General features: G+C 45.5%; 1 protein-coding gene across 3 annotated transcripts in view; it reads right to left on the bottom strand.

The window, feature by feature from the left end:
- The window catches only part of HNRNPLL (heterogeneous nuclear ribonucleoprotein L like), a 649,202-nt gene that overhangs the window by 448,020 nt on the left and 174,233 nt on the right, over positions 1 to 26,949 (bottom strand). For 2 of the 3 annotated variants that reach the window (XM_069607810.1, XM_069607811.1), the window contains one exon: positions 7,957 to 8,071. The exons of the other annotated variant lie outside the window; for it this stretch is intronic. The gene's annotated coding sequence lies outside the window, so the exon portion shown is untranslated. The remainder of the gene's footprint in view (positions 1 to 7,956; positions 8,072 to 26,949) is intronic. 3 annotated transcript variants of the gene reach the window in all.

Raw genomic sequence — 26,949 nt, 5'->3', positions numbered from 1 at the left:
GTTACTGCCTTCTCAGGATTTTCACTTGTACAACTTCTCGGGTGATTTACTGTTCACTCCGCACCCTCCTCTGCCAGGCTCAGACCCACTTGCACACAAAACATTCCATTGGTCTCCCTCTGCCAGGCTCGGACCAAATTCATGCACATTTCAAACTTTTGCTACTTCATCAAAATCGAAGACTTTCGACTGTGTTTGGGATTTTGCTTGAGACGTAGCAGGACCACCATTTATTCGTTCACTTTCAATTGGTCTCCCTCCACCCGGCTCAGACCAAATGTTTCTACTGTTGTCACTTCTCAGCTGGATACCTTACAGAGACCTTTGATTGAGCACCCACACGGTGCTGGACCACCCTTTCAAAGGTATTGTAGCTTGCTTTAAAGTGCAATCACTCATCAGCAGTTCAACTTCACTTGTGTCTCTTATCACACTCGTTTTAACAAAGTTTGTTCCAGTGCTCGCCATACAATATTGCTGCTTGAAACCTTGGCTTCAACACAGACCAGTCTTGTATCGGTCTCCCCAACTAACCGCTGTGTTAACGTCACTGAAGCTGCTTTGTTCTTGGAGCCAAGGACGGGACCACAGCGGCTAGTGATTCTCCCTGCCTTGATTATTGATGCAGGAGGGCCCCAACTATCTCAGGCACACAATGCAGTTTTCTTCAGCCTGGTTCCCTTGTCTTGCGCTTTCTATTCTCCAGGTCTCTGGAAAGTAACAGTTCCTTGTCAAAAAGGTCAAGGGAATTTCCCTCCTTGCGATCTCTTCGGTTTTGCCATCTTTCCTCTCTTGCTCAGTTGCCGTCTTGAAATGGCTGTTTCCATGTGTGCTTTGTCTTGCTCAGAGTGTGCTCTCATGCTCCGCCTTTTATCCGTGTGGGGAAGTGTGAGTGATTGTCGATAATTAACTGACCTTGCCTGACCATAGTTATTGGGACATGTCAGGTACACGGCTCGGGTGTTAGGCTGTCTTATAGAAGGCTGTCCATGAGAAAGTGTTTGTGTTGTAAAAGGGGGGCGGGGGTAGACGTTTGTTAATATCCCACTGGGTACGATGGGGTAAAGGTGTTACAGGGAAGGGGATACAGTGTCTCACCATCCAGTGTCCCAGTCCAACACCCTGAAGATACCTCACTGAGGTGGTCCTCCTGCACTGGTCCACCCCCAGGAACTGGATCCAACAGTGATGGCCGTGTCCTGGCCACCTGGATGACAGATACACGGGGACTAGTGGGTGAGACACCTTCTGGTTTCTCACACCACGCACATATAGTTCATAACACAATGTTATTTGGTCATTGTCACACTCATGTAAAAACATGTCCCACCCCTAATCTCAGTCTATGTTCTAACATACAGCCCTTCATGATCACTTCCAGTACCTATCTTCTATCTATGATATGTCATATGTACCGTCCACATTGCTTCCAATCTGTCTCCTGTATTCATGCTTGAGCACTTGTACTACTGTGAGCCTCCAAATCTGAGTTTTGTAGCCATTCTTGGATATGTATAATTTATTTTTTATATTGCTACTGGTCTGTGTCCTGCATCTATACTACTGCCTGTGTAGATTCCTCATGGTGGATGATGTTGAAATGTGTCCTGCAACTTTGCTAGAACAAAAGTACCCTCTTTGCTGTGGGCTGTTAAAGTTGTCTTTGAAATGCTACTTGTTCAGTATTCTGCTTCCAGCATGGATAGAGGGAGTGGTCACGCTAATTTTGATCACTGGCAGGGCTGCCTCTCAAGCTGACAATGGAACAAAGAGGTTGGAGGTGAACAGGGATTCTTGGATCCCTTCATTTCTTTTGTTTGTGGTGGCCTAAATGCGTCTGTGCTCCCGGCACAAAATACCCTTAAAATGGTTGGCCCTGATTTACAGCCTGCAGCTACAGAGACTTTCACATTGGTTAGTAGTATATTCAGCACTTATGCTGTGAACTGCTCTCTTGTCTATAAATAGTTTGATTGTGGTGTGTTTCCTCCTGGCCTTAAAGGCCATTTGAGATTAATGAAGCAGATAGCATTCAATGAAAAACCACGTTCTACTACAGCTGCTTGAGGTTAACGCCCTCTATGCGCTTTCAGAAGCTGTGCAGCAGCAAAGTGCCGATTGACAGCCCAGGGAGTGCTGCATTTTATGCCTGAATACACACTTGCTCTCCGTGTCCTTCACTGGCTGCTGATCGGACGACAATCCACCTTCAGGGCAATGTGCATCACCCACCTAGCGCTGCAGAACACAGGACCAAAATATCACAACACAAGCTCATACCCTAAAGGCCCACCAGAAACCTGAGATCAGGCATACCTCTCCTCCTTGTAATCCCAGGCACAAAATCGACCAGAATAGGGGGATCTTCTTTCTCCGTCCAAGCTCCCACCATCTGGAACTCAATTCCATTTAGCATCTGTAGCATAGAGGATCACTTCGCTTTCCAGAAGGCAGTCAAGACCTGGCTCTTCCCTTCTGCAGCTTGACTGATCTAGTCCACCTCCTGGGTGAACTATCACCCCCGCACAGGGAGGTCGGGGCACCATTGAGTCACCTGAGAGGACTACAAGACAGTACCTAGCCTGCATGGAAAGGATTCCATTCGGTCCGTGTGACATGATCTGCATACCCTCTTCGCAACTCGATATCAGTCGTGTTTTTTCTGGTACGTATAGCACTCCATCTCAATGAAACATAGGAATTCCCTCCGGGGGCACAGCCACTCACGCGTATACATCTGCAACAACTCACTACTTGACTTCTTATCGCACGCATCGCCTCTGCCATTAGAATGACATGATCTGCATACCCTCTTCGCAACTCGATATCAGTCGTGTTTTTTCTGGTACGTATAGCACTCCATCTCAATGAAACATAGGAATTCCCTCCGGGGGCACAGCCACTCACGCGTATACATCTGCAACAACTCACTACTTGACTTCTTATCGCACGCATCGCCTCTGCCATTAGAATGCAGCTGAGTCCGCCGAAAAAGAATGTGGTCCAGCGGGGCGCATAATCAGTCTCCTTGCCTCACCTACTCCCATGATAGTCTATCATAACACCCATTCACTAACCAGATCTCTGTGGGTCTCTAGCAGGGACTTAGCCACCGTTCCCTACCCTAATTCTGGCTAAAATGCACACAATTTCTTAAATGTTTCCTTTTAATTCTCATACCTTGAACTTCAGTCCTCCAAAGGCTTTCACCCCACAGCGCTTTGAGGCCATACCAATGCCATTAGATTATGCGCTATACAAATGCCCTATGACATAACATAACATAATTTCTCTATTTCTCTACTGCTCCATCTTGTTTTGTGTGGAGTTAAGAATCATTCTAGATGGACTTCAACCGTATCATTGATCCAGGAATCCAAGCTCTCCCTGCAGTTTGAGACAACTGCCATTCTGCTTACCGGGGGTCCGACAGGGAGGTGCGAGCTATGCGGGAGTGGCCGGAGCTTACAATTATTTCTTATGGGAATTCAGGAAGAAAATACTCTTTCATCGCACTTACGGGGTTAATCTAAGCTAGAATTAGTCTCCCATGTCCAATCCTCGAAAGCTTCAACTAGACCAGGCTTTCAGGATAACCAGAGGAGACTATGTAAATAACTGCCACTTGAAAGCTGGCAGACAAAAATATGGAGTTGGCCAAGATCAAGTGTCTTTTTTCCTTTCTCTCAAAAACAACTACTTACGATGTAAATGACTCTCATTTCGGGTCATTGTCCCTTGTTACGAGTTTGGCAGTAATTCAGTGCTAAATCTGCCAAATTACCACCACAGTCATTTACTGTTACCACTGAGGGGTGGAAATCGCTATTTTTGGAGTACATAGGGCTCATTGGGATTTTGGTTGAATTACTGTGGGCGGTAATTCTGCTGCGCTAATTCCATCCGTTTTTGGCAGTAAAGTTGAGGATTCACATCCAGCTTTTTGCATGACGTGAACCCTCCACTTTACCTCCAAACTCTGGATTCGGCAGTGTGGTAAAAAAGACAGTAATTCCATTTTTGCCATAAGACGTGGTGGTAACAGAATTACCACCACTTTTTTTTACTGCAACACTGAACTCGTATTGAGGCCCATTATATTTTGTCTTGATGTCCAGAAAAAAATGAGCACATTTTGCTCTTGGGAACTGCACTTGGGCACGCCTGCCTTAAGGAATGGTCGCTCTGATCCAAGCATCATGGCCTCCCACAATTTTAGCTGAGATGGTGCGCTTTGTCTATCCCTACATGGGCACTTATTGACTGTGTTTATGGATGCAGGACTGTTTTCCTTTTTAAGATGCAATTTTCTGCATATGGATGTATATATTATTTAAAGTTAGCTCTAACCTTTCCTTTACAGAAGGACTAACACACAGTTATAGCTGTTGGAAAGTGTTTTAGTTGTGGAGGAGGTCCCTCTACCTTCTTTCACTGATTGGGGGTCTGAAGGTCCCAGAATGTTGAAGCTGTCTTTACAGTTGGGTTAGCGCCACCCCCCCCTCCCCCCCATTCCTGTTTCCCTTGTTCTCCATTCTGAGTGTCTGAACCCAGAGTATTATAGGTCTTGTCTTCTCTTAGAACAGGCCTACATACCCTAAGTCAGTATTCTCTCTTCCGATTGGAGGTCCCTGCAAAAAACTTTCTTGGGGCACGGTCCATCTATCCCCATCTGCTGGGAACTATGATCACTATAACCCAAGGAAACATCGGCCCTCGTTACGAGTTTGGCGGTATTTTGGAGGTAAATCCGTCGAAATACTGCCAAACTCAATTACCGTCACCAGGATTTTTGGTGGCTTTACCACCGGCAGAATTACTGCATAGTAAATTAACCAGATTTTGGAGGTAAAGTGGAGGCATTACCTCCAGCAACATTCTGGAGGTGAATTCTTGAGATGAATGTTTCCTGAGGCTGTACCTTTCATTTGTCCTCAAATGTTTTATTTTTGAGTTGATATGTTTTCATTAAATTGCACACAAAAAAAATCACATCCCACATTTAAAACGCATTTCTTAAAATAAAAAATGATATCGGATAAATGGGCACGGATCGACTTGAAGTCCTGTGAGCTCAGTAGAATACGACTGCTGATAATAAGCAGTTAAACAGGTGAACTCTTTGGCACAAATACACAAGCCAGTTGAACAAAGCAGATGAGTGAAAATAGGCTATGCTATAAATGGTGAAAACCTACCGTACAGACAAAAGTGAAGGGTCATCCGTAAACGTGCAGGCAGGCGAGGCAGCTTGTGACTCCCTTGCACTTGGTGATGGCTTTAGCGATGACAGGTACAGTCAGGAATTCATTTACGTGCTCATCTACCCCCAATGCCAGCACATGATTTCCTCCGTCTCAATATCATTTCCTTGGCGATCATCGCACTCCTGAGAACCGAGATCGTGTGATGAAGCTTGAAGGCTTCAGTCTTTGCATAGCGGGAAGACTGAAAAATACAGGCTTGCGGTAGCCGTGTCTGTAATACAGGCACTGCTGCCGCCAGTATTCATTTTTTTTCCGGCGCCCAGAAAAGGGAAAATGCTGGGTCATTACGACCTTGCCGGACCCGGTAATTGCCCTTTTCTGGGCGCCGGAAAACATTCTTCCCCATTCCCATTGAGCCCAGTGGGGCTCAATTGGAATGGGGAAGGTGGTAGCACCAGTACTGTTAATAACGGTACCGCTGCTACTGCCATGTTCTGCTCTCGGTTGCCGGTACGGTCACCAGGTCAGACCTGGTGGCTGCAAAGGCACCCGCGAGCAGAGCTCGTAGTTTGCCGGCACGGTAACAACGGTACCGGCAAGCTTACCGGTACCGTTGTTACTGTACCCGGAAACTCGTATTGAGGCCCAATGTGTTTGCATCCCAAATGTAATTTATGCCAGTAGCAGCTTGTTGCCAGAACATCTTGGTCAATGGCAGGTCCACAGCATCTGAGAGGGTGTTGAATTGCACATCTGAAGCAAGGATCTAGATCTGTGTTCTCTGCTGAACATGCTCAACTGAGTCCAATAGACTATGCTTAAACATTTTGTTTGATAGCTCTGACACCCTAGATATTTGCACTTGATGGCCCTATTCGTAGAGCACTCTCAATATAACAATGGGTTCATTTTTGGCTCAGCATAATGTAAATGGAAGGTGTAAAAGCCTCAGGTAAGGCTTTTACGCCTTCCATTCACGCCACGCCCCACCCCATTTTGTGAGTTTGTATGGCGGAGAGTAGGGGAGGAACGCAACTTGTGTTCTTGCCGCTCCCTTCCGCTCTGCCATACAATTACTCCAGCATTTGCACCTGCATACATCTTCATGGGCGCAAATTCTGGGGATCCCTATGGAGCCCACCGGCTTTTTGTACCAGCGTGTATGGCAGGCAGCGTTTATTTCATTTGCATGGCATGGTACAAAATTGCAGGGCAAAATGCAGTGTACATGCTTGTGTTGTGTTCCGCCATGCAAATGACCAAAGTTCTGTGGCATGGACCCGCCTACCTGTATGTCTACACAGAACGGGCTGCCAGCGCTGAATGATGTGCTCTCACAAAATTAGCGGTCAAGTGTTCAATAATCACTTGTTAAGTAACTGCTGGAAGGCCAGAGACTAATGGTGCCTCGTCATAATGGGCGACAGGGCTCCGATCCACCACCCATTCTTGACGAGCCATGTCAGTACAGTGGAAACAATGAAAGCTCCCTAAACTGCAGCAAGCTGCTCATGGAGCACTCCTGGGCAGGTTTTAACTGTCAAAGGGAAATGCTGTGTCCCTTTGACAATGTCTTTACCCCAGCACAGTTGTCCACTGGACCATGAAATGCCAGGGACATTTTGCTTAGCCAGGCTTGGATAGCATATTGCGGATGCAGGCTGTGGGACTCTAGGACTGAATTTGTGTAGGGGTGCTCCTCGCTTCCTTTCACATTCAGACTGATTGGGGAATTGAGTTTTGAGTACTCTGGCAGGGCACCCATGGCAGATGGCATGAAAATGGATAAACAAAGTGCAGACCTGGGCAGAAGGTAAGAAAAAAAGGATAATGTATGTGTCGGTTTGTGTATGGAAGTGTGAGTGTTTGGTGTATGGGTGGGTACACATGTGAATGAGCGAGTGAATGCTGTATGGGTGGGTGTATGAATGAGCAAGTGAATCCTGTATGTATGATGGCATGAATGCTGTATGTGTGCTGATTTCTGTACTGGCCCAGAAGATGGTGATTTGGGGAACACTGGGATTCATTTGGCAGCTAGTCTGCCTAGCTCTGTTTTTTAATGTGACATTTATTTTTTGGCTGGGCATCAGTTGTAAAGCAAACATATTTGTTATGTGGCTGTATTAGTCTACTTAGGTGCAGCCAGTATGGCTATATTTGTATACTGTGGCATGGCATTTTGTACTGAGAATCATTTGTAAAGCAAACATGATATGTGGTATTATGTGGCGGGAATGGCCTACTTTGGTACAGCCAGCATGTCTATATTTTCCTATGTTATGGTATTTTTTATTGGGCATCAATGGCGGAGAAAAAATTATACATGTTTTTACTTGGAGATAGTGACCTACATTATCGTACTGTAGCATGAATTCCTTTTTGCTGGGTATCAAGGGTAAACATTGTATGTGTTATTACATAGCTAGACTGGCCTATATTGTCTTACTGTGGCATTGCATTTTTTAATGGGCATTAATGGTAAACAGAACATAATAAGTGTTATTATGTGGGTGGACCGGCCTACATTGGAAGGTTCGTAATAGACTTTACTCCTGCTGTTAAGCATTTTTTCTATTTCTTTTATCCGTTTTTAGAGATGTTGGCCTTTATTTTACCTCTTGTACTGACTGCTAACATTTACATGTGTAGCGGGGTGATCTTCGAAGGCACCTTATTGGGAGACAGGTGTAGGCGGGCACACAATAAACAGAGTAACCTTTCACTTATAACTTGACACGCCTCTTACCTGTCTCCAAACTCCACTCTCCTCGGTTCAAGATCATCCTGGTGTACCCTGCTTTGAAGGTGGTAAGGATAGGGAAGATCAAGAGATTAGGACAGGTAGGTTCCCCAAAATTTCCCTAAGGAGAAAACACAAGGTTAGAGTAACTGGCGTACAAAAGGAAAGTTGGACAAAGGAATGCTGGTGGAATGCTGGTGTATAGTTCTTTTTAGTTGGTAAAACCTCACTTACATAGTTTTCCGGTACACCAGCAGGGTATTGCAGGTTTTTGTATAAAAAAGGGTTACCACAAGACACTATATACAGATTACACTTAACCTAGCAGCTGCGTAACTAAAAAGAAAAAGTATAACATGAGTCCTTTAAATATTAAAAATATAAAAGAGTCTTTAAAACAAATATATAAAAAAATATTTATAAAGACCCTACTTGCAAGACAACCTGGCCAGGACTGTCTCATGGTGCTACTGCTCTCTTGATCGTCTGTCTTCCTGCGCTCTTCTTTGATGGCTTTCGGGGCAGATGATGGCAGCAGAAGGCAGCAGGCAGTAACCGTGTGGGGGACCCCCAAAGTCCTTGTTTGGACTGGGCTAGCAGCAACCTAGCAATCTATGCAGCGTGACCCCCAACTCCACTCCACCTGCGTGTCATCTGCCAGGTGTGGCCCAGGGAGTGTAGTTGGGCCACCTGTCAGGGGGCGGTGGCCCCTTGAATTAATATCAGCCCCAGGAGGCTCAAAACACATTGGGTGGTCCCCAGCTATGGGGAGCGCCAGTAATTATAGACGCCAGGGGTCCCTTACTCTAACCTTTTCTTTTTTCCTGGGTCCCTGGCACCGCTCGCATTGGGGATCCGACTGTCTTTTTTTAAAAATTATCTCGAGTCCCCCGGCCCGCCCTGCGTGGGGGAAACGATTTTCTATTTGTTTATTATTTTGGGATCCCGGTGCGGCTTCACAGGCCAGCTATCCTTTCTTCAATCCCCAACCCAGTGGTTACAGATGTGTTTTTTCCCCAAAGGCAGGCACATTTAAAAAATATATATGTTCACCTGTTTCCCTGGCATGAGTAGGACACGCTCCCCATATGTCATTATTTGACAAATGCGGTTCCTGTGGTTTTAAGAGCTCTAAGAGAGATGACCATGCCATATGCATTGGTATTCTCTCGGACAACCACACCATTGTAGGAGTGTTTAGTTTGTACATAAATGTCACACAGGAGGCTGAAGGAAAAGGGAGGGGTTAGGCTGTGGATGTGAATAGGCTCTACCTTGAGAACGGTTCCAAAAAAGGAATGATTGTAGATCTAAGGGTTTGTATTGGGCTTATTCCATAATCTTTGCTGGCCTCTCAGAATATCATCACTGTGTCTGCAATCACTTTTCGACGTTGAGAGTATTGACACTGAGTGCTTTGCCACTGTCTTGTTCACTGTTGCGAGTTGATTCAGCATTGGGAGTTTTCTCAGTGTTGTACCCTTGACGTTCATGTCCTTACTATCAAGGATTTCAATAGCGAGGTTGAGATTCTCAACCTTAACATTTAAAAGTGTGAAAATGATCAGCAACATATTGAGAAGATCAAGAGAGACCACGCAGGCCCAGGAAGAGTCTATCGAATGTTGTAGTGTTGTCAACACTGTCAAATATGGACCTGTAAAACTTGCAGATACCTTTCTCCATGCAGACAAGACCTAGGACCACTTCATAACCTTATCCTCTTGTAGAGAATATTTTCCTCGAAGGGGTGTGTCACCTCTCGGAGTCCATACACCTCCAGTTCAGACTGATCTGATTATAGGGCTACTTCACCATCGTCACTGCTTACCAGAATCTTACCCACAGATGCCATCATCCATTTTGCAGTTGTTCAGGAGAGAGCATCACTGAAGCTTAATATCCCCACATCTTCTAATACAAGAGAGATAACTATTATTGTTGAATCGCTCAAACCAAGGGAATCACAGAGACCTTTTGATTACTTTTGTCTGGGGTCTACTGTAGCCCATCATGAAACCCTTTGCATCTCCCACTGGGGCCATCTGCTGCCCCCTCTACCATGTCATGTAGAAAGAAGGGGGTCCGTTCTGTCATTTCCACCCTATTGGTCTACCTGTGACCCCTCTAAGGAAGTGTCAGATCTCTCAGACACAACTCGTGCCAAGGGAATGGAGAAGAGGGTTGTATTGATCGGAGGAAATATTTAATAAGATATAGTGTTTTTATAACTAAAAAGGGCTCCCCGTTGGGATTCCTAAAGAAATCCACCTTGGTGTCTGCGTTCCATTTCAATGAATCAGGTAAGGACTCTTGCATATCCCATCTTCTGTTTTGACATCGATTTGATTGCATCCCTTCCATTCCAGCTGCTATGGGGGTACCAGGTCTGGGTTGAGGGATGTGCACCCCGTTGCCCGGGCTTGAGCCGGAGAAATCAGGGGCTACATTGGAGGCAATGCTGAGATGAGCTGGGCCATGGATGGCTCCGTGGGGTGGGGGGCGGTGGTGTGGGCGTGTCAGCATAGCCACGCCTTCAACCATCACTGGGTGTGGCACTTCCAGAGACAGGAAGTTCCTGAAGTGGTGGAGTAATGTAGCCTGTGGCCCAAATTGGGGCGGGCTAGGCAGAGCGACATGCTTGTCCCCTGAGGGAAATTAGGAAATAAAGACAGACACCAGGGTAGTGGGAAAAATAGCTTATTTAAAATGGTAGTTTTATTTAATGTGTATGTAGTATTTTGTGCAAAGGACTTTCATGGTTTGAACCATCAAGTCCATCATGTAAAACGAAGAGAGAAAAAAGGACTGAGCTCCTCTGCCCAAGAGTAGGCTGGGACGGGAGAAAACCCCTTCTGAGAAAAACACTTTGGGAGAAGAACATGAAAAAGGAGGCAGGACACACCTCGGCTCTCTGGGGGTCGTGGCTCAAGCTGCATCCCCAGGGCCTAGAGACCTTTAGAGATTCTCCTCCTTTCCTCCAAAAAGAAAGCCACCCTGTCGCCCACTGCTGGCCCTTTGCTGGAACGCGGAAGGCTCACCCGCAGTTATTGCGGGTTGCTTGGGCATTCCTCAGCCCCTGCCCCAGCCTCTCGTCAGAAAGAAAGGATTCTGTTGCCTGGATTGTTGCCTGTATCTGGCTGGCCCATGCTCAATGGGGGAATCTGATCCCGGCTACTGATAACTGACTGTACAATCTGTTCACACCACGAGATAATTTTAGGTTCAAACACTCACTTTTGCCCACACATTTCCCATTGAAAATTTGCTGGGATGGAAATGGAATGCGTAAAAGCCTTACGCAAGGCTTTTATGCGTTTCGTTTTCATTACATGGAGTCAGAAGTGAGCTCCTAAGTTGTCTTTTTTTCACTATGCAGTGTAACACTTTTTGTCTTTGTGTGTTGCCCAATAGATCAGCGATCACAAAGACAGTACCAGGGGGTAGCAGTTGCTGCCTCTGACTGCCCCTAATTGTACTGTAACGTATTCCGCCACTCTTTCACACAGTGTGCAGTCTGCCAAACCTAGGTGGACTGTGCCCTCTTGTTTAAGATGTTCCTTCCCAAGAATTTTTGATGACTTGATCACTCAAAGTGGGGAACCTTGAGGGAGTGCTATTTTGGTCATCATTCTTGACAGTTCCTCATCCTGCTCCGATTCTAAGGTTTCTGCCAAAGAGGAAGTGGCGGCAGTCTCTCTGATTCAGAGGCACACATACCCTCTTCATCCTGCTTCCTCCCTTCTTGCTATTCCTCACGGGTGGCGGTTAGGCTGGAGGTCGTACGCCATACCCACACTTTTCTACAATGTAGGCATTCACTAGCTTGTGGACAGGGAACACAGCAATGCAAGGGGCCTCATTTGTGTGGGTTCAGAGAGCGGTTTCTCTTGTTCTGGTGTCATCCCCTTTTGAGAATTCCCTTCCTAGGTTCCAACATCAGAGGAATGACAGTGAAAAGAGTTCCGGGTTTCCATGCGAGGGCAGATAGTCATTGTTTTTGAGTTCAATGAAGATACCCAGAATGAAGACCTAGAATAACAAGAAAGTAAATATTCCTTATCGTCCATCTCCACACTTGAGATGTGTTTTATGCCTCACATGTTCCGTTTTTGGCATAAAATGAACTTGTCATCGCCTTTAGCCTCAGGATTCAAGCAGACTGGTGCTCCAACAAATAGAAATGGTTCTACCTAGCTTCCCGCTAGCGTTCTATGAGTGATTCACGAGGCAATTGTCTGTCCTGTTGTTTCCTGCTTTTGATGGTTGGCATAGCTTGAGGTGTCTGCCAAGAGATGTGAGCTGCCCCAGCTTTGACCCTCTCATGCTGCTGGTTAAGGTTCTACTTGTAGAGATAAAAGTGCAGTCAAAGCTCATTACAAAGCAACTACTAGACTGTTGGGTTTACCACAAGGCCAAGCCTGGAGTATTTATCCCATGAGAAGGTCTGCAGCATATGGTCAATGTTTATTAATAGATTTTTGGAAGCAGGCAGTGGAAGCATTGCTGAAAGATAGTTAATTATTATCACAATGTTCATTTTGACAGATTCACCATCTCCAGCGGAAGAAGTTGAGCAACGACCGCTTGTCAATGCAATTTTGTTTTACGGCACTAAACTGGCAAAATTCCGCAGAATTATCTCTGCTCTCTCTAAAGTAACCCATACGGCAAATATTTTCGTGGCTGTGTATTAAAGTCCTAATACACAAATGGATATTTAGTGGTAATAGTTTACATTTTTTTTGTAATTAGTCAGAAATAAATCTATCCTGAAAAAATAAAAACCAAAATGGTTTGGTTTTCAAATGCTTATATCACTTTTTTAAATTGGATTCTATTTAACTAGTACCAAAGAAATATTGGGGAAAACATGAAAACCATATTACTGAGTAAGAGAGACCAAAAGCAGAATCCACCAGCAGTAATGAGAGGGAAACTCTGGTCGTCACTGATGAACTTGCGGGACCTACATCAGTTAAAACTGACTGACTACAGTGGCCCCAACCTGGGAACGAGGGGACCAGTTGGCCAATCTTGACCACATTTACATCTCAAGAGAACTGTTACATCACATCAATGGATACGAAGTAATCAGAACAGCTAACAGTGACCACAATCTCCTATTTATGGCACTGCTGACCGAACTGAAGCCATCTGAGCAACTCATGAAGAAAGAAGTAGAAGTGAACAATGGTGGGAACTGCCTGAGTCTAAAGACCAAAGACATCATAGCCCTAACCAACAGTTACATCGTAGGCAATGAAGGCGCCGGGAAGGTGACTAAAACCGTAGATTAGAGACCACTACTGGACCACTTCACAACTAAAAAGTATGGAGATGGTAAGGTGGGAAAACTTGCTTGTCACACCCATGATCCTATCCTGGTAGAAAACCGAAGACATATGAGGCGACTAAAGCAAATTGCTGCTAGATCTAATCAGGAAGACCTCAAAGAACAAGCAGTAAAGACATGCAGCCATACAAAACCTGGATAATTGCCAGAAGACACAAGATGCTGCAAAAAGACTCAGAACAAATGCTAAGGGCACTAAGCGGAAGAAAGTCCATAGACTTTTGGTCCCTAATAAAACAAACATCATCGGATGCTCATGACATTCAACAAAACTATGTAAGTGAGCTGGCCTGAGAAGAACACTTCTCAAATCTGTATTGGGGACCAATACCAACCGAGTCAACCTTAACAACAGCGAATAAAAAGACTCCATGGGCATTTCACTAGGAAGTGGCGGACATCCTCAAAAAGATACAAAAACTAAATCCATCAAGAGCGCCCAGTCCTGACGGTCTCACCAGCATAATGTTGAAGGAAAATCCTTAAGAATGGCTGCTCTTTATACATACAATTTTTAAGAAAGTATCACAGCACCGACAAATACCAAAATCATGGAAAACAGCTACAATAGTCCCCATTTACAACAAAGGAGGAAAAGAGAATCCCAAGAACTACAGGCCGATCGCATTACTGGATGTGATAGGCAACATTTTCGGATCCCTCTTATTGGGGAAATTCTTCGACTGAACAAAAGCCGCAGACTGTATTGATCAATTCCAAACTGGATTTGTCAAAACCGTTGGAACGTCAGCAAATATAATGCAACTCAGCATTTTGAAGGGGCAATCCCACCAAGGCAGATCGAAGATCTTCATTGCGTTTGTAGACTTGGTGCAGGCCTTTGATCGGATGGACCGTAACCTGCTCTGGAAGAAACTGGCAGAAAGGAACTGCCCAGAGAACTTAATGGAACCCCTGATCGCTCTGCACTCAGACACCATGATAACAGTCCGCCTAAATCGCGCAGGGATATTATCAACAGCGATCCCAACGCATCGAGGCGTAAAGCAAGGATTCCCTTTGGGCCCACAATCTACAACTTTTTTTATCTCAGATATCCAGCACTTAGACCCACAGTTGAGATCTTTCCCACCAACCATCTGGGACAAGAAAGTGACAAGACTGCTGTATGCAGATTATCTCATACTGATCGATCAAACCAAAATCGGCCTACAACGGCAGCTGGACAGTCTATCGAGATTTGTAAACCTAAACCTCTTGGAGATAAACCAAGACAAGACCAAAATACTGTGCTTTCAACAAGGAAACACAAAGTGTGAACCCTTAAAATGGACTTTGGGTCCCAAAAGGATAGAACGGGTTGAAACATTCAACTACCTGTGAGTCACCTTAAACAACAGCTCTGTTGAGACCCCCTTGTAAGAAGCTTCACTAGGGAAAGCGAAAACATTGGCGGTTCAAGCCAAATGAATGGATAAGAAATATGGTTGCTTTTTCTTGGCAGCAGCCATAAACTTCTACAAGGGTAAGGTAGTCCCTACTCTCAGATATGGCGTGGAGGCAACGCCGGAGATTCCTCCAAGTATATGGCCAAGACTTGAAGGCATATTCTGGAGGAAACTTCTCAATCTGCCTAATTCAACATCTATTTCAATAATTCATATAGAACTGAGTATTCCATCACTCAACGCAACTGTAGAATGGAAAGGGCTGGCGTTGTTCCGGAAAATTATACTCCCAACAAGTCCCATGGTCCTAAAGATCATAAACTTGGAGATGATTAAACGATCAAGGACCTTACTAACAAAATGTGCCGCTAACACCAGGAAGATATTGGCAGATCTTGGTTGCTCAGAATGGGACCTAAGTTCGAACCCCATGAGAGTCAAAAGGAAACTTATGGAGCTTGATTGGATCTCCACTTTGGAGAAGGCTGGGGCCTGTAAGCTCACCAGCGAACTTGCCAGTAAACAGCATAAAGTTAAATCACTTGCGAGCATATCTACTAAAGTTCCCAAACAGAATTTACAGAGACACCTTCATGAGAATGGGACTGAATGTGATACAAACCAACGAGATTAACGCAATCCGTACCACCTGCGAAAACAATCTCTGCAGGTTCTGTCCAGAACTGGACCAAGTAGAAACAATCAAACACCTGTTCATCAAATGTACTGGGTTGAGCAGGGAGTGAGAAAAATACCTAAAACTGTTATCGAGAAAGTTCAGAACTATGGACAAAGAGGGCTGTTGGGCCGCACTGATAAATGGAGAAAAAACAACTTGGGCCATCGCAGCCATTTCCTTTATACGGAAAGTCCTCCCCTCAGGATGAATGGTGCAGTGCCGGTTGAGAAACAACGAGGTGCCAAGACCCCAAAAGGAATCGAGATACAAAGGGGCGTGAAACTGAAACCGGAAAAAATACTTACTTTAGCAGTTTGGGAAACCTCGATTGACTAGTGGCAAAGGAGCCTAATTAACCAGAGATGTGAAACCATATTGGTATTTTAGGTGGACAAAGCTCACATTGGCAATCACGATGACGAGGATATTTAAAATTTTGTTTTTGTAAAAATTGCAATGGAATTAAATCAAATACAAAAATTGAAAAAAGAAAACAATATTTTTGGGTTTTTATGTGTGTTTTGTAGTTTCCTTCTTTTAATGAGTTACATGTTACACCATGACCCCCGTTAGGTACTGGCACTCCCAACCCACTACCTTCTACGCTGCCACCCTTAAGCCCCCCTGTGTTTTGGATCTATTTTTTAAAAAATAAAATGCGTTTTGATTTCAAGTGTTTTTGTAAATGTTACTGTTTTTGTTCTCCATGCATCCCGGTGTTTATTGAAATCAGTAAATCCTTCACCTTGATATGCTAGCGAAGGGTGCAGATCTGAGCACCAAACTTCGTGTAGACATGGCTGCATATTTATATAGAGACAGATATTTGGCTTAATGCTAGCATGGTGAAGTTCTGTCATGCCCGGGTCACTTCTGATCACTATTTCTAAAGCCATCCTTGATTGGTTCCCCTGTTAAGAGGACAGTGGGTTGATGGGAGTAGCCTGGTCTAAAGTAAGGTGATTGGAGATTGCATAGGAGATTAACCAAGTCTTTCAAGACCGGTCAAAATCTCATTTGCTTCAAAGCTGTGAACAGATAAAGTACTTGAATTTAATCAAATGCATTCTCCTCACCCAGCAGCCATGAAACAACAGTATGCTCAACCCGCACACACTCTAAATAGTAAGGAGCAATTGTCCAATGTTATTGGCAACAAGTCTATTCTTCGCACGCAGCTGTGGCCAGAACCTCATAGATGACACCAGGGACGGCTCTCTTGAGGCAACGTGCGATGACTGTTGCGATGCCATTATCTTTTGTTCTTACAATGATATGATATGATAGTTTATTTATGTAGCGCCTATACACAATGTGTTTCAAAGCGCTTCAAGGCAAGGGAGGGAACAAGGGAAAATACAATGACATTCTTACAGGCCATGAACAGTAAGGATGTGAAATTAACTATCATACTCGGCCTGACGACATTTCTGACAGTGCAAGAGCTAAGACATAGATAAGGAAGGGAGGAGGAGAGTGGAAAGGAAATGGAAACAGACAGGCGACTACCATACTAGGCCTGATGTCATTTCTGGTAGAGCCGAAGAAAAACAAAAGACGAGGGAGAGGGGTGCAGAAAGGGAGGGGGAGAAACAAAACAAGCGACTATTGTACTAGACCTGACGACATTTCAGATAGTGCTGGAGAGTGGGGGGGGGACAAACAAGGGGGGTGGAGACAGACGAGGTTGCTATCATACTAGGCCCAGGGACAATTTTGATGAAGTGCATAGAAGAAAGTAAGGGGAGGAGGGGAGTAGATAGGAAAAGGGTTAAGGGAAGAGGAGCAGAGAACAGAGAGTAAGCAGTCAAAAAGAGTGGAGAAGCAAGAGGGGAGAGCGAATACAATTGCAGAAGTCAGTAGTAACACATAATGTTGCAAGCCTGGATACAAGATGAAGACGGGAACAGCATGATTCAGGGCCACCATGAGAAAGGGTGACGCACCGTGAATCAATGAAGTCCATAAAAGTCAAATCCAGCATTGGCCACAAGACAGTGATGGTGAAACCAGAATGTATCAGGACGGACTCCTGCAGAAGTAGGCTGGAGGGGAGGGAGGGAGAGCAGGGTGGAAGAATCCAGCAGGCTGATTGGTCAATAGCATTCACAATTATTCTGAGATGCGTCCCTTTTGAGGACTGAAGTGACAGAGGTGTGCCTAAAGGTCATTGCTAGAATAAGGGTCTCATTTAGAGTTTGGTACTATTCTCTTTTGACATATCGCCAAACCAAAAAGGTCGTCATGAGATAACAGAAAGGGTCCGCATGATTCAGTCATGCAGACCCTTCCGCTATAACCCATGTTGGAGTTCCGTCAGACTTCACAGGGATTGCATATTACCACATGCGGTAATTAATAAATACGGTCATAATTTTGTGTGAAAGAAATGTCCACCTTACACAATTAGGTGGTTTTTAGAGAATTACAATTGAAAACTAACGTTGGTGGTGAGGTAAAAGTGGCAGTAATCCTGTTACAGCCCCCTTCTTACCGCATCTCCAAACTCTAAATGAGACTCTTCGAGAGCTTCAAACAGTATCCCATGGAGACCCTTTGAGTTCTCCAAGTCGCACAGAATCCTGGAAAACAGCTGGAACCCCTTAATCTCCAGACACTTTCCTGGTATTTTAAACTTGAAAATGTTCAGCAACCTTTCAACGTTTCTTTGCTTTAACTTCATGTATAGATTTTGGCAAAGAATGCTATTGTAAATAATCAAAACGTTTTTCATAACACATTCTTCGACCCTGTGACGTGGTCCCCTGCCTATCCATGGGACTGCTGGATGGAGAGGGGTCGGGGGACAGGTGCCACCATCCACAGCATAATGCTAGGCGTGAAGGTGGGGCATCCACTGGACCACCTGACCATACGCTATCTCTGTGGCAAAGGACAGTGACAGGGTGTCAGCCGCAAGCTGCTCATTCGAGCCGTGGACATTGGGGGTTTGCGGGAGAGGTATGGGGGATGTGGCGCATACGAGCTGGTGGCAGAAGGGAAGTTACTGCAGAAGGCTGAAGGAAGGAAGGGAAAAGAAGGAGGAGAGAGAACCGAAAGGAAGGATAGAAGGAACAACCAGCAGGTGATAAAAGGTGGTCACAAGGAGATTGGGTGAAGCTGTGAGAAGAAGGGAGCAGAAGGATTAAAAAGGGTGTTGCCAAAGTGATGAGATGAAGGTGGGAAGTAGCTCGAAACAGGAGGTTATCAGGAGTTACGTGGAGATCGGTAGAAGGAATGTCAAAGAAGATGTTGGCAAAGGAAGTGAGGAGAGAGCTAGAAGGTGTTATGAAAAGAGAGAGGAAAAGAGAGGGAGCACTAAGGTGGAAATAAGGAGAAAAGTGGAGGAGAGTGCAGTGGAACAGGTGGTCGAAAGATCGGGGAAGAGGACAAGAGAGTTTGAAGTCAGAGCTAAGGAGACGCATGAGATGGAATTGGGGAGAAAGGAGGGGAATGGATGGCACTGACAGACTCCCTTAGGACCGAGATTGTTGTGAATTGCCTGGGAAGGTAGATGAGGGCTGGGTTTCAGGAACAGAGATAGCACCATGTGGCAAGGAGAGAGTCCACTGCAGGTGTGCCTGTTCACTTGGATCTGGAGGTCCCTGAAACAGACCTCCTGCAACATCAACAGTGGAGACCTGGTGACCTGACCAGAAGCACCTAGGAGACAAGAAAGAATTGTCAGGGACACTCAAAATCCCTGGATTGGGAATGACTGGGAACATCTCTGGGAAGGGAATCTGGATTGTGATAGGATGATCCAAGAACGTTTGAAGCTAAGGATGAGGAAAGGATAAGGAAGTTTGATATTGTTTTAAGTAATTTCTTCCATCGTTCATTTGGCCAAATCCTGTAAATTCCCCATTAAAGGCTAATTTAACAATACCTTTCTGCGTCTGCCTATTTGTAATCCTACTCAGCTTCAGAATGGCCCTCATTATGAGAGAAAATATTTACAGCTAAATGTTACTGCTTGTGGAGATCTGAAGACCTCAACACGATTATTGCTTGAACGGTGGATGTGCAGTAGCAGTAATCTCCACAAGCAGAACATTTCCAAAATGTACATGCGGTCATTGGAAGACTCTTGCCACATGTGGAATTTCTGTTATCACATGCGCATGAAACAAAACGCATAGCAGTGGACATTTTGGATTTTCCAATCCATTTGAAATCAACATTTTCCTGCTGCCCTCCAGCCAAGATGAGCAGTAAAAGTCAATCCAGGGCAGGAGGGCAAGTTGCCGGTGAGCACCGTTGGTGTAAAAGTAAATTTGCTGAGCAGGACCTGAAGAGGAAGTTGCCAACGAGGCACCCCGACTGGTTGGCCACCTCATGTACCAAACTACCCCAGAAGCACACCCAGCACTGAGTATCCAGCCGATACAAGGTGGTGGCGGTTTTCTCCCACCCCAGTACCATAGATGAATACAAAAAGTGGTAGAACAACTTCACGTGGCATATCTGGTCTCTCTCGCATGGTTGATCATCGCAAGGGGTCCATGGCCACTGAACATGTCCTTTCCCACTGCTTTTCGTTGTGCCCAGGGAGGAGAGGGTATTGTGTGTTCCTGGACATGGCTAGTGTTTAGGGCATAGTGGTCCAGGAGGTGAGGGCAGGGGGACCCTCCTCCAGTGGCGAGTACATGTCATATTCACATCTGCTGTACTAGGACTAGTGCTGTTAATGCAGCAACGTGTACATCCGACCTCATGTCATCCCAAAGCAGGGCACAGATCTCTGTGGTGGCTTCAGTGAGTCTATAGTGAGTAAATGAGGGGGGGGACTGGTGGTCATGCCAAATGGTATTTCCCTTCTCTGCGGCATCCTGGAGAGGATGGGGAAGTCTCTTGGATAGCAAGGTGGCAGGGCAGGTTCACATTATCACAAAGCGTGACATCTGAAGCACCAGCCAAGATCAGGGTGTCAATTTAAACTTCATTTTAATTCTTAACATAAATTGTGCCCAAATAATAAATGTGGGAAGTGTTAAACAATTTACGTCCTGGGGTTTCAACCTCCCAGGTTACCCTCAATATCTCTTTTTAGTTTTTCCGTGCATAGCAAGTTTTCCAGGGGGGGGCCGTACCCTATCTAGATTAGTGCAACAAAAAGTCCAAAAGAAATCCAGATTAATTACTGCCAACACCGGTTACTGTTACCGCCACTTGTTCCCATGGGTTTACTATGGGATTACAAGTGGTGGTAGGGCTGTGTTAGTCCCCATTTTGGGAGTCTGTGGGTCGTCGTGTTTTTCTTTTTGGGAGACTTACCGTAAGTCATTCTGATGCAGTAATTCCAATTATTTTGGCTCTAAAGTGGAGGATTTACCTCCAGCATTGAGCCGGAAGTAAATCCTCCACTTCAACGTCAAACTCGGGATTTGGTGGAGCGATAAAAACATCAGTAATTGCGTTAGCACCAAAACAGTGGCAGGTATGGAGTTACGACCGCTTTTTTTTTTTTTACCACTGTGCCAAACTTGTAAGTAGATCAACGTTTTGAGGGTGTCTGCACGTCCAACCCCACCCTGTAGGTTTTGCTGTATCTTCAGAGATTAGGAAAGCATGGTTACAGGGAATTTTAAGGGAACGCTGTATTAGACCTTATAAACCAGCTTTCTCGTTTTACAAGTATAATCCGAGGCAAAGTTGCCCTTGCTTGTTATTTGAGGAACGCATGGGCGAAGAGAACACGATTAATGTCTTTCATGCTAACAATCACCTGATATGTTGACGTTTATGTCTTTGTCCCTGGTGTGGATATGCACGATGTGCCAATTTAACAATTGTAAATACTACTGTGTTATTATTGCTTGTTACTTTTTTAAGACCATTGTGACTGTGCTATAGCTCTGTACTCATCCTAGCGCCAGGGTGCCCTGGGGTGTTAGTACGCTCTAGAAATGCGTCTAAAATAACATAACAACATAACATATATTATGCCTATTCCTATGTTTTATAGATTATTATTTTAAATCCGAAATTAACTGACTCTGAAACTGCTATATCTTCTCAAGGAAGAAGGCGTAAATCTGAAATATCTCCCGCAGGCCGATGCTTGACTCTGGCTTTGGGTATTGGCTGGACGTCTGGAGTGAGCTTTATTTAGCCACAGGGGAGGATTCCCTCACCTGTTCATACCTGAGTTGAGGTATTTTCTTTCTCCTTGATCACTTCCTTCTTATGCTTGTTCTAGGCTCCCTGTCCCTGCTTGCTCCTCCTCTTGCCTCTCTCACCTGCCTTGGGCCTAGCTGGCTCACTGACCCGTCCTCCTCTTGGTGACTAATCTTCTCCCAGTGATGTTACTTCCAGCACTCCCATTTCTATGCTCAATCGTTTCTTTTTGATAGCTCTCTCTGTCCTTTCTCTTTCTCCATCCAACTTCTGCCCTCTGGTTTCTCTCTTTTCAAAATTCCAACCTTGCTCCAAGCTCCTAGCTCCTTCAACTGATCCCTCTCATAGCCAAATCTCTCTCTGGTTTCAACCTCATGCCTCCTCTGCTCTCTGCTCTCTATCTTAAATCAGACGAATTCTGCTTGCGGGTGGCTTACAGCCCGCCAGGTCTGACCTGGCGTGCTGTGCAGCACCCACAAGCATAACTCGTAATTGCACCGACACCGTTATCAGCGGTGCCGGTGCAACCATGCTCCCCACCCCCATTCTGCCCTATAGGACCCTATAGGCAATTACCAGCCCATTCAACTCGTAATGGGCGGTTACTGCCCAATCGTGGGTGGCGGTGCCGGCAGTGAGTTTGGCAGTAGCCGTGCCTGTAAAAGAGGCACGGCTACCGCGAAACTCGTAATGATACTCCCAACATCCTCCTCATGATAGTCTACGCCTGCATTCTTCTCTCTTTGTTCAATCTCTTCCTCTGGACCTGTTCCGTCTCCATTCTCGTTTGTATCCCTAACATGTTCCTCTTGGCATGCTCTGTCTCTAGTCTTATTGCTAATTCGAACCTCTTCTCCTTGGTGACGTCCTACACCTCCAATGTCTTCTCTGCTCTCAACCGCCTCCTGATGACATGCTCTGCCTCCAATACCTTCTGACTTCCATTTGATCTCTAACTGGACCACCAGGCCTGTCTCGCCCTATATTCTCACCACCTCGCCTTCCAATACTGTATCCCACTTATGTCTCACAAACTCTTTCCAGCTCCATCGCCTCCCTTGTTCTCACCTGCCATCCCCATCTCTCCTTCTGGGGTGAACAATTTTCCTTTCAATTCTGTCCCCCCCCCTTATGCCATAGAAGTTCTTCTTCTATCTCTGTCTCGCCGTCTGGCCTTAACAATTGTTCTTTCACTTCTGATCCGCCCCTAGGTCTTAAAAAGACTTCCTGTGTCTCCATCTCCTCCTCTGGCGTTAACACATTTTCTTTCACTCATGATTGCCCCTCAGGTCTTACACACCCCCCCCCCTTTAATCACCAATCTCTCCTTCAACCCCCGCCTTAAACCCTTAAACTCTCCAAGCTCATCAAATACCTTGTGCCTTCTCCTTCCAGCTCCAGTCTCTCCTCTAAACTCCAGAAATATCTCTACTCCGAGCTCCGCTATTCTTCTTTCTCCAGACTGTCTATTCCAACGCCTTGCCCCCTACTGACTGGGAGCCAGGATATATATAGTAAGGAACCTCCTCCCCCAGTGATGGCCTTTGGGTAAGAGTCTGCACTTGTGACCTGTTTATAGAAGTGCTATGTGATTGGATGGGTACCTTGGGATCACGTGGGGTAGAAGGAGGCTTTACAAACCTATATGAGGCCTGGAAGCTATCTTGGATTCCCTGTCTGTTCCCACGGAAAAGTGTTGGTAAGAAGCAACCCAGTGTCAGACTGCTCGGTAAGTACAGTTTGAAGGCTGTTTGGCAGTCCCTAACCCTTTTGCCACTTCTTTTGTACTGTTACCATATTTCTCTCACATTTGTTAAACTCAAAGGAGGGCTTTTTAAAAGTCCATACCTTCGAGCGGTTGTCTGGCTTGTGGGTTCATGGGATGATCCCGTGCCATGATGAGAGTTTCATGGCGAGGAACTTTTTCTAAATACTTACCCCCTTGGTTTCCACCACATAGGAGTTCACAAGACTCAGACCCCACTGGCAGTCCACACAGGCTGATTGCCTGCCCCTGTTACTCCACCTGGCAGGGGATAAAGGATGTATAGATATGAGGAGGTGTTGTGACCCATTATTGTTTTGGTCAACAGGGCTGTTATTTGCCAGGAGAGTGATTTTAGGCAGTGGATGTTGATGATGGGCTAGGGATGTTGGTAGGTGTGGTGTTGTATGCCTTGTGTGATAGGATTGTGTTCTTGGGGAAGGACGTTGTTTGTCTAAGTGGGCGTTGCTTGGAAGTAGCCGGTGTTGGTGGTCTGGGGTTAGAGATTTGGATTATTGTCAGGTTACTACATCTTCTGCAGGCAAAATGCTGGTGTCCGTGGTTATGTTTGCAGTTAAAGGGTGGTGTCGGCAGTGTCGGACAAAAAACAAATGTTACTGCTTGCCATGTATTGGCTTTGCCACAGGGATCTGTGTGAAAATACTGCATCCATCACTGCGAACCAGAGCATGTCAAATTGTGTGGAACTCATTTATGTGAAAATAAATGCGGGGGGGAGACCCCCTGCAGCCCTTCCCCATTCACTTTAATGAATGCCACAACCTCACCCCATCTATATTTTCACATAAATTAGTTATAAAACATGCAACATTTTCGGATTCCCACTGATGATCTGTGCATTAATGGGGTTATACCTGCCACAGTACTTCTAAAAGATAATTGTCCAAATGATTCTGGCACTTTAGGCTATCATTGTGTATCATACTGCCCAAATGATGATCCACCTCCTCCCTTAGGGGCCTGTTAGGATCCTGTTGTCCAAGTCATGGTATGGATACCCAGCACCTGATCGCCTCAGAACAGGTGATAATCTTGCCAACCTTCTTGGGGTTGCACATCAGTGCACTGCCTGTACGATGCAGGCATAAGCCCACTCTAGGGGGGAATAGGTCAGAAAATGTGCATGATCATAGATCTTCTCTTGATGCAGGAGCTATGGTAGTAATGGGAATCCAAAGTCACTTGTACGGTTGTATATTGTCATGGTAGCACCACATACAGACATGTAGTCTTAATCAGGTGCATTGTTCATGCAGTGGTTGTAAATGCCTTCTAGCGTCACCACTCATCCCTGTGTATTGGCTTGGCGTTGCTTTCCACATTTCACGTCATGGGAGAGCGGTGGAGTGTGGGGATGGAGAGGACTGTGGTGGTTTGCAAGGGTAGGAGTGGGACTGAAAGTGTGTCGCCACAGATGCACAACTCCCTGGCTTGTTCAGGTTTGGCTGTGTTTCTCCATGTACCTGAACATAGTGCTGTTCCACAGGATCATGGAGTCGTACTATGGCCATGGAAAGATGGTACAGCAGTGTGTGATGCACACGATAGCATCACAATTCATCTGCAGATTAGGGAGTGTTACTTTTTGTGCTTCATAAACACCTGTTCCATTGCCTGGAGGGGGAATCCAAGGTTTTACTTATGGTGGCAGATCAACAGAAACATGTGACTCTATATTTCAAGATTTAAGTAAGGTTTACTTACTGGTAGGAAGGATTTGGGTACACACCTATGAGGCATATGCATCCTATCAAAACAAAACAAGGTCTCCCTCCTTGGGATAGATTTACAGAAACAGTGCCACTATGGATCAAAGGATAAAGTGTCCAGGTATTCCTGATCATGGGGATACTGGTCTCCCCCAGAATCTCTAAAAGACAACACAGTCTCTGGTATAAACCACCTAGCCTCACATTGGTTCACAGTCAAAATGATCTAGCGTTCATCCGCTTCTTTTCTCAGGATCCATTCCCAGGGCTATTGGGCATAGCTGCTTCTTTCCCACAAGTCATCTTCACATGTATGTATTGCCTTGCTTAACATTTGTAATCCACACCAGAAGGAGGGTGCCAGGGCCACTACTTGCTGCCCCAGGGTTGCTGTTGAGAACCTCTGACCCCACCCCTCTCTCTGGTGGCGTCCCCCAAGGATCAGTCCTTGGACCTCTGCTCTTCACTTTCTATACCTCTGCACTAGGAACCCTTTTCTAATCCTTTGGCTTTCAATATACCCTTTTTGCTGATGACACTCAAATATCGTTCTCCTTTCCTTCACCCCAGCCATCTCGGAACGGTTTACGAACTGTCTCAATGCAATTCGTCACTGGATGTCTCTCTGCTGCCTCATGCTGAACTCTTCATAAATGGAAGGCATCTTTCTACCAGCTTGCAATGCCATTCCTACCCTCCCTCTCCTAACTCCATCCCACTTGGCTTTCCTGCTCCCACACCAGAAGCTCGCAATAATGGTGTCCTCCTTCATAGTGACTCCCCACTGCAACAAATCATCATTACCAATTCCTCTGCTGTGTGATGGAGATTAGCCCTCGGTGTGATGGAGATTGATGAAATCTCAACATGTTTACCAGTCTATTCTTTGACTGGCTCCAGGAAGAAGAAACAAGCCAAAGTCCTCAACCACACTAGTCTCTCTTTTGAGGTCTCTCTCCAGAATTTGTCACATTCTCTAGGACACAACATAGATGTTTTGGGTGACACCCTGGTACCCAGTGGGCCTCTCCTCTGTGGCCACATATTGGGTAGTGTTTCTCTGGGAAAACAAATACTCTTCTTGAAGTTTCAACCTTTTCTACTGTGTCTTCCAAATGTGTAGGCTAGCAGGTTTTCTAGGTGCTTGAACAGGTACTTTTATGCTTCCCGGTCCCAGGAGTCTTATACTATTACCCAAGCCCACCTCACTATCCTTCTCACCAAGTTGATGCTGACTAATGCCTGGAGGCCTGTGTCTAGAACTCAGCTCTGATCCTCTGGATATCGATCAGTTAACCTCCTTGTTGTTCTGTTACAAGGTACTTCCTCCTCCTACTTTCCCCCCAGACAATTAATAGATGGACACTATCTTACTGGATTTATGTTACTGAACCTCCCACAAAGCTCCTCTGCCTGGCTCCCTGTTCTACGTTTCCTCCATCTAGGGATCTGTCAGCCGGGCCTGTCATTCTCTATCTCTTTCTCTATCAAACCCTCTTTTTACCTTCTTCTCGCTTCTCCCGTCCTGCTCTTCCCCTCCTCTGTCATGTTCTCTTCTGTTAACTTTCTCTGCATCTCCTGCCTTTTTGGAAGTTTCCCTCCTCCAGCCTCTGTGGTGCTTTCTACTCCTTTTTGATATTCTCTTCCTCCAACCTCTGTATTTGCCACTCATGCATCTCCTCTTCCAACTTCTGTATTTCCTCTCCTTCTGGATGTTATCCACTTCCAATCCCACATGCAGCCTCTAATCTCACTTTTCGTACACCTTCTCCTACTTTCTGTATCCTCTTGGCACCTTCACCCCTTCCTGCTCACTTAGGTCTTTCTGCACTTTCACTTCCTCCTGCGCTTTCATTTCTCTCCACACCTCAGCCTCCTCCTAAATCTTCAGCTCTTTCCACCTCTACGCCTGCTCTGGCATTTTCATATCTCGCTGCATC

This window comes from Ambystoma mexicanum, chromosome 4q (assembly GCF_040938575.1).
Source record: "Ambystoma mexicanum isolate Mex_15411 chromosome 4q, UKY_AmexF1_1, whole genome shotgun sequence".
Lineage (NCBI taxonomy): Eukaryota > Metazoa > Chordata > Amphibia > Caudata > Ambystomatidae > Ambystoma > Ambystoma mexicanum.
Note: the sequence above shows the minus strand (reverse complement) of the source record. Positions and strands in the feature narration are given on the sequence as shown.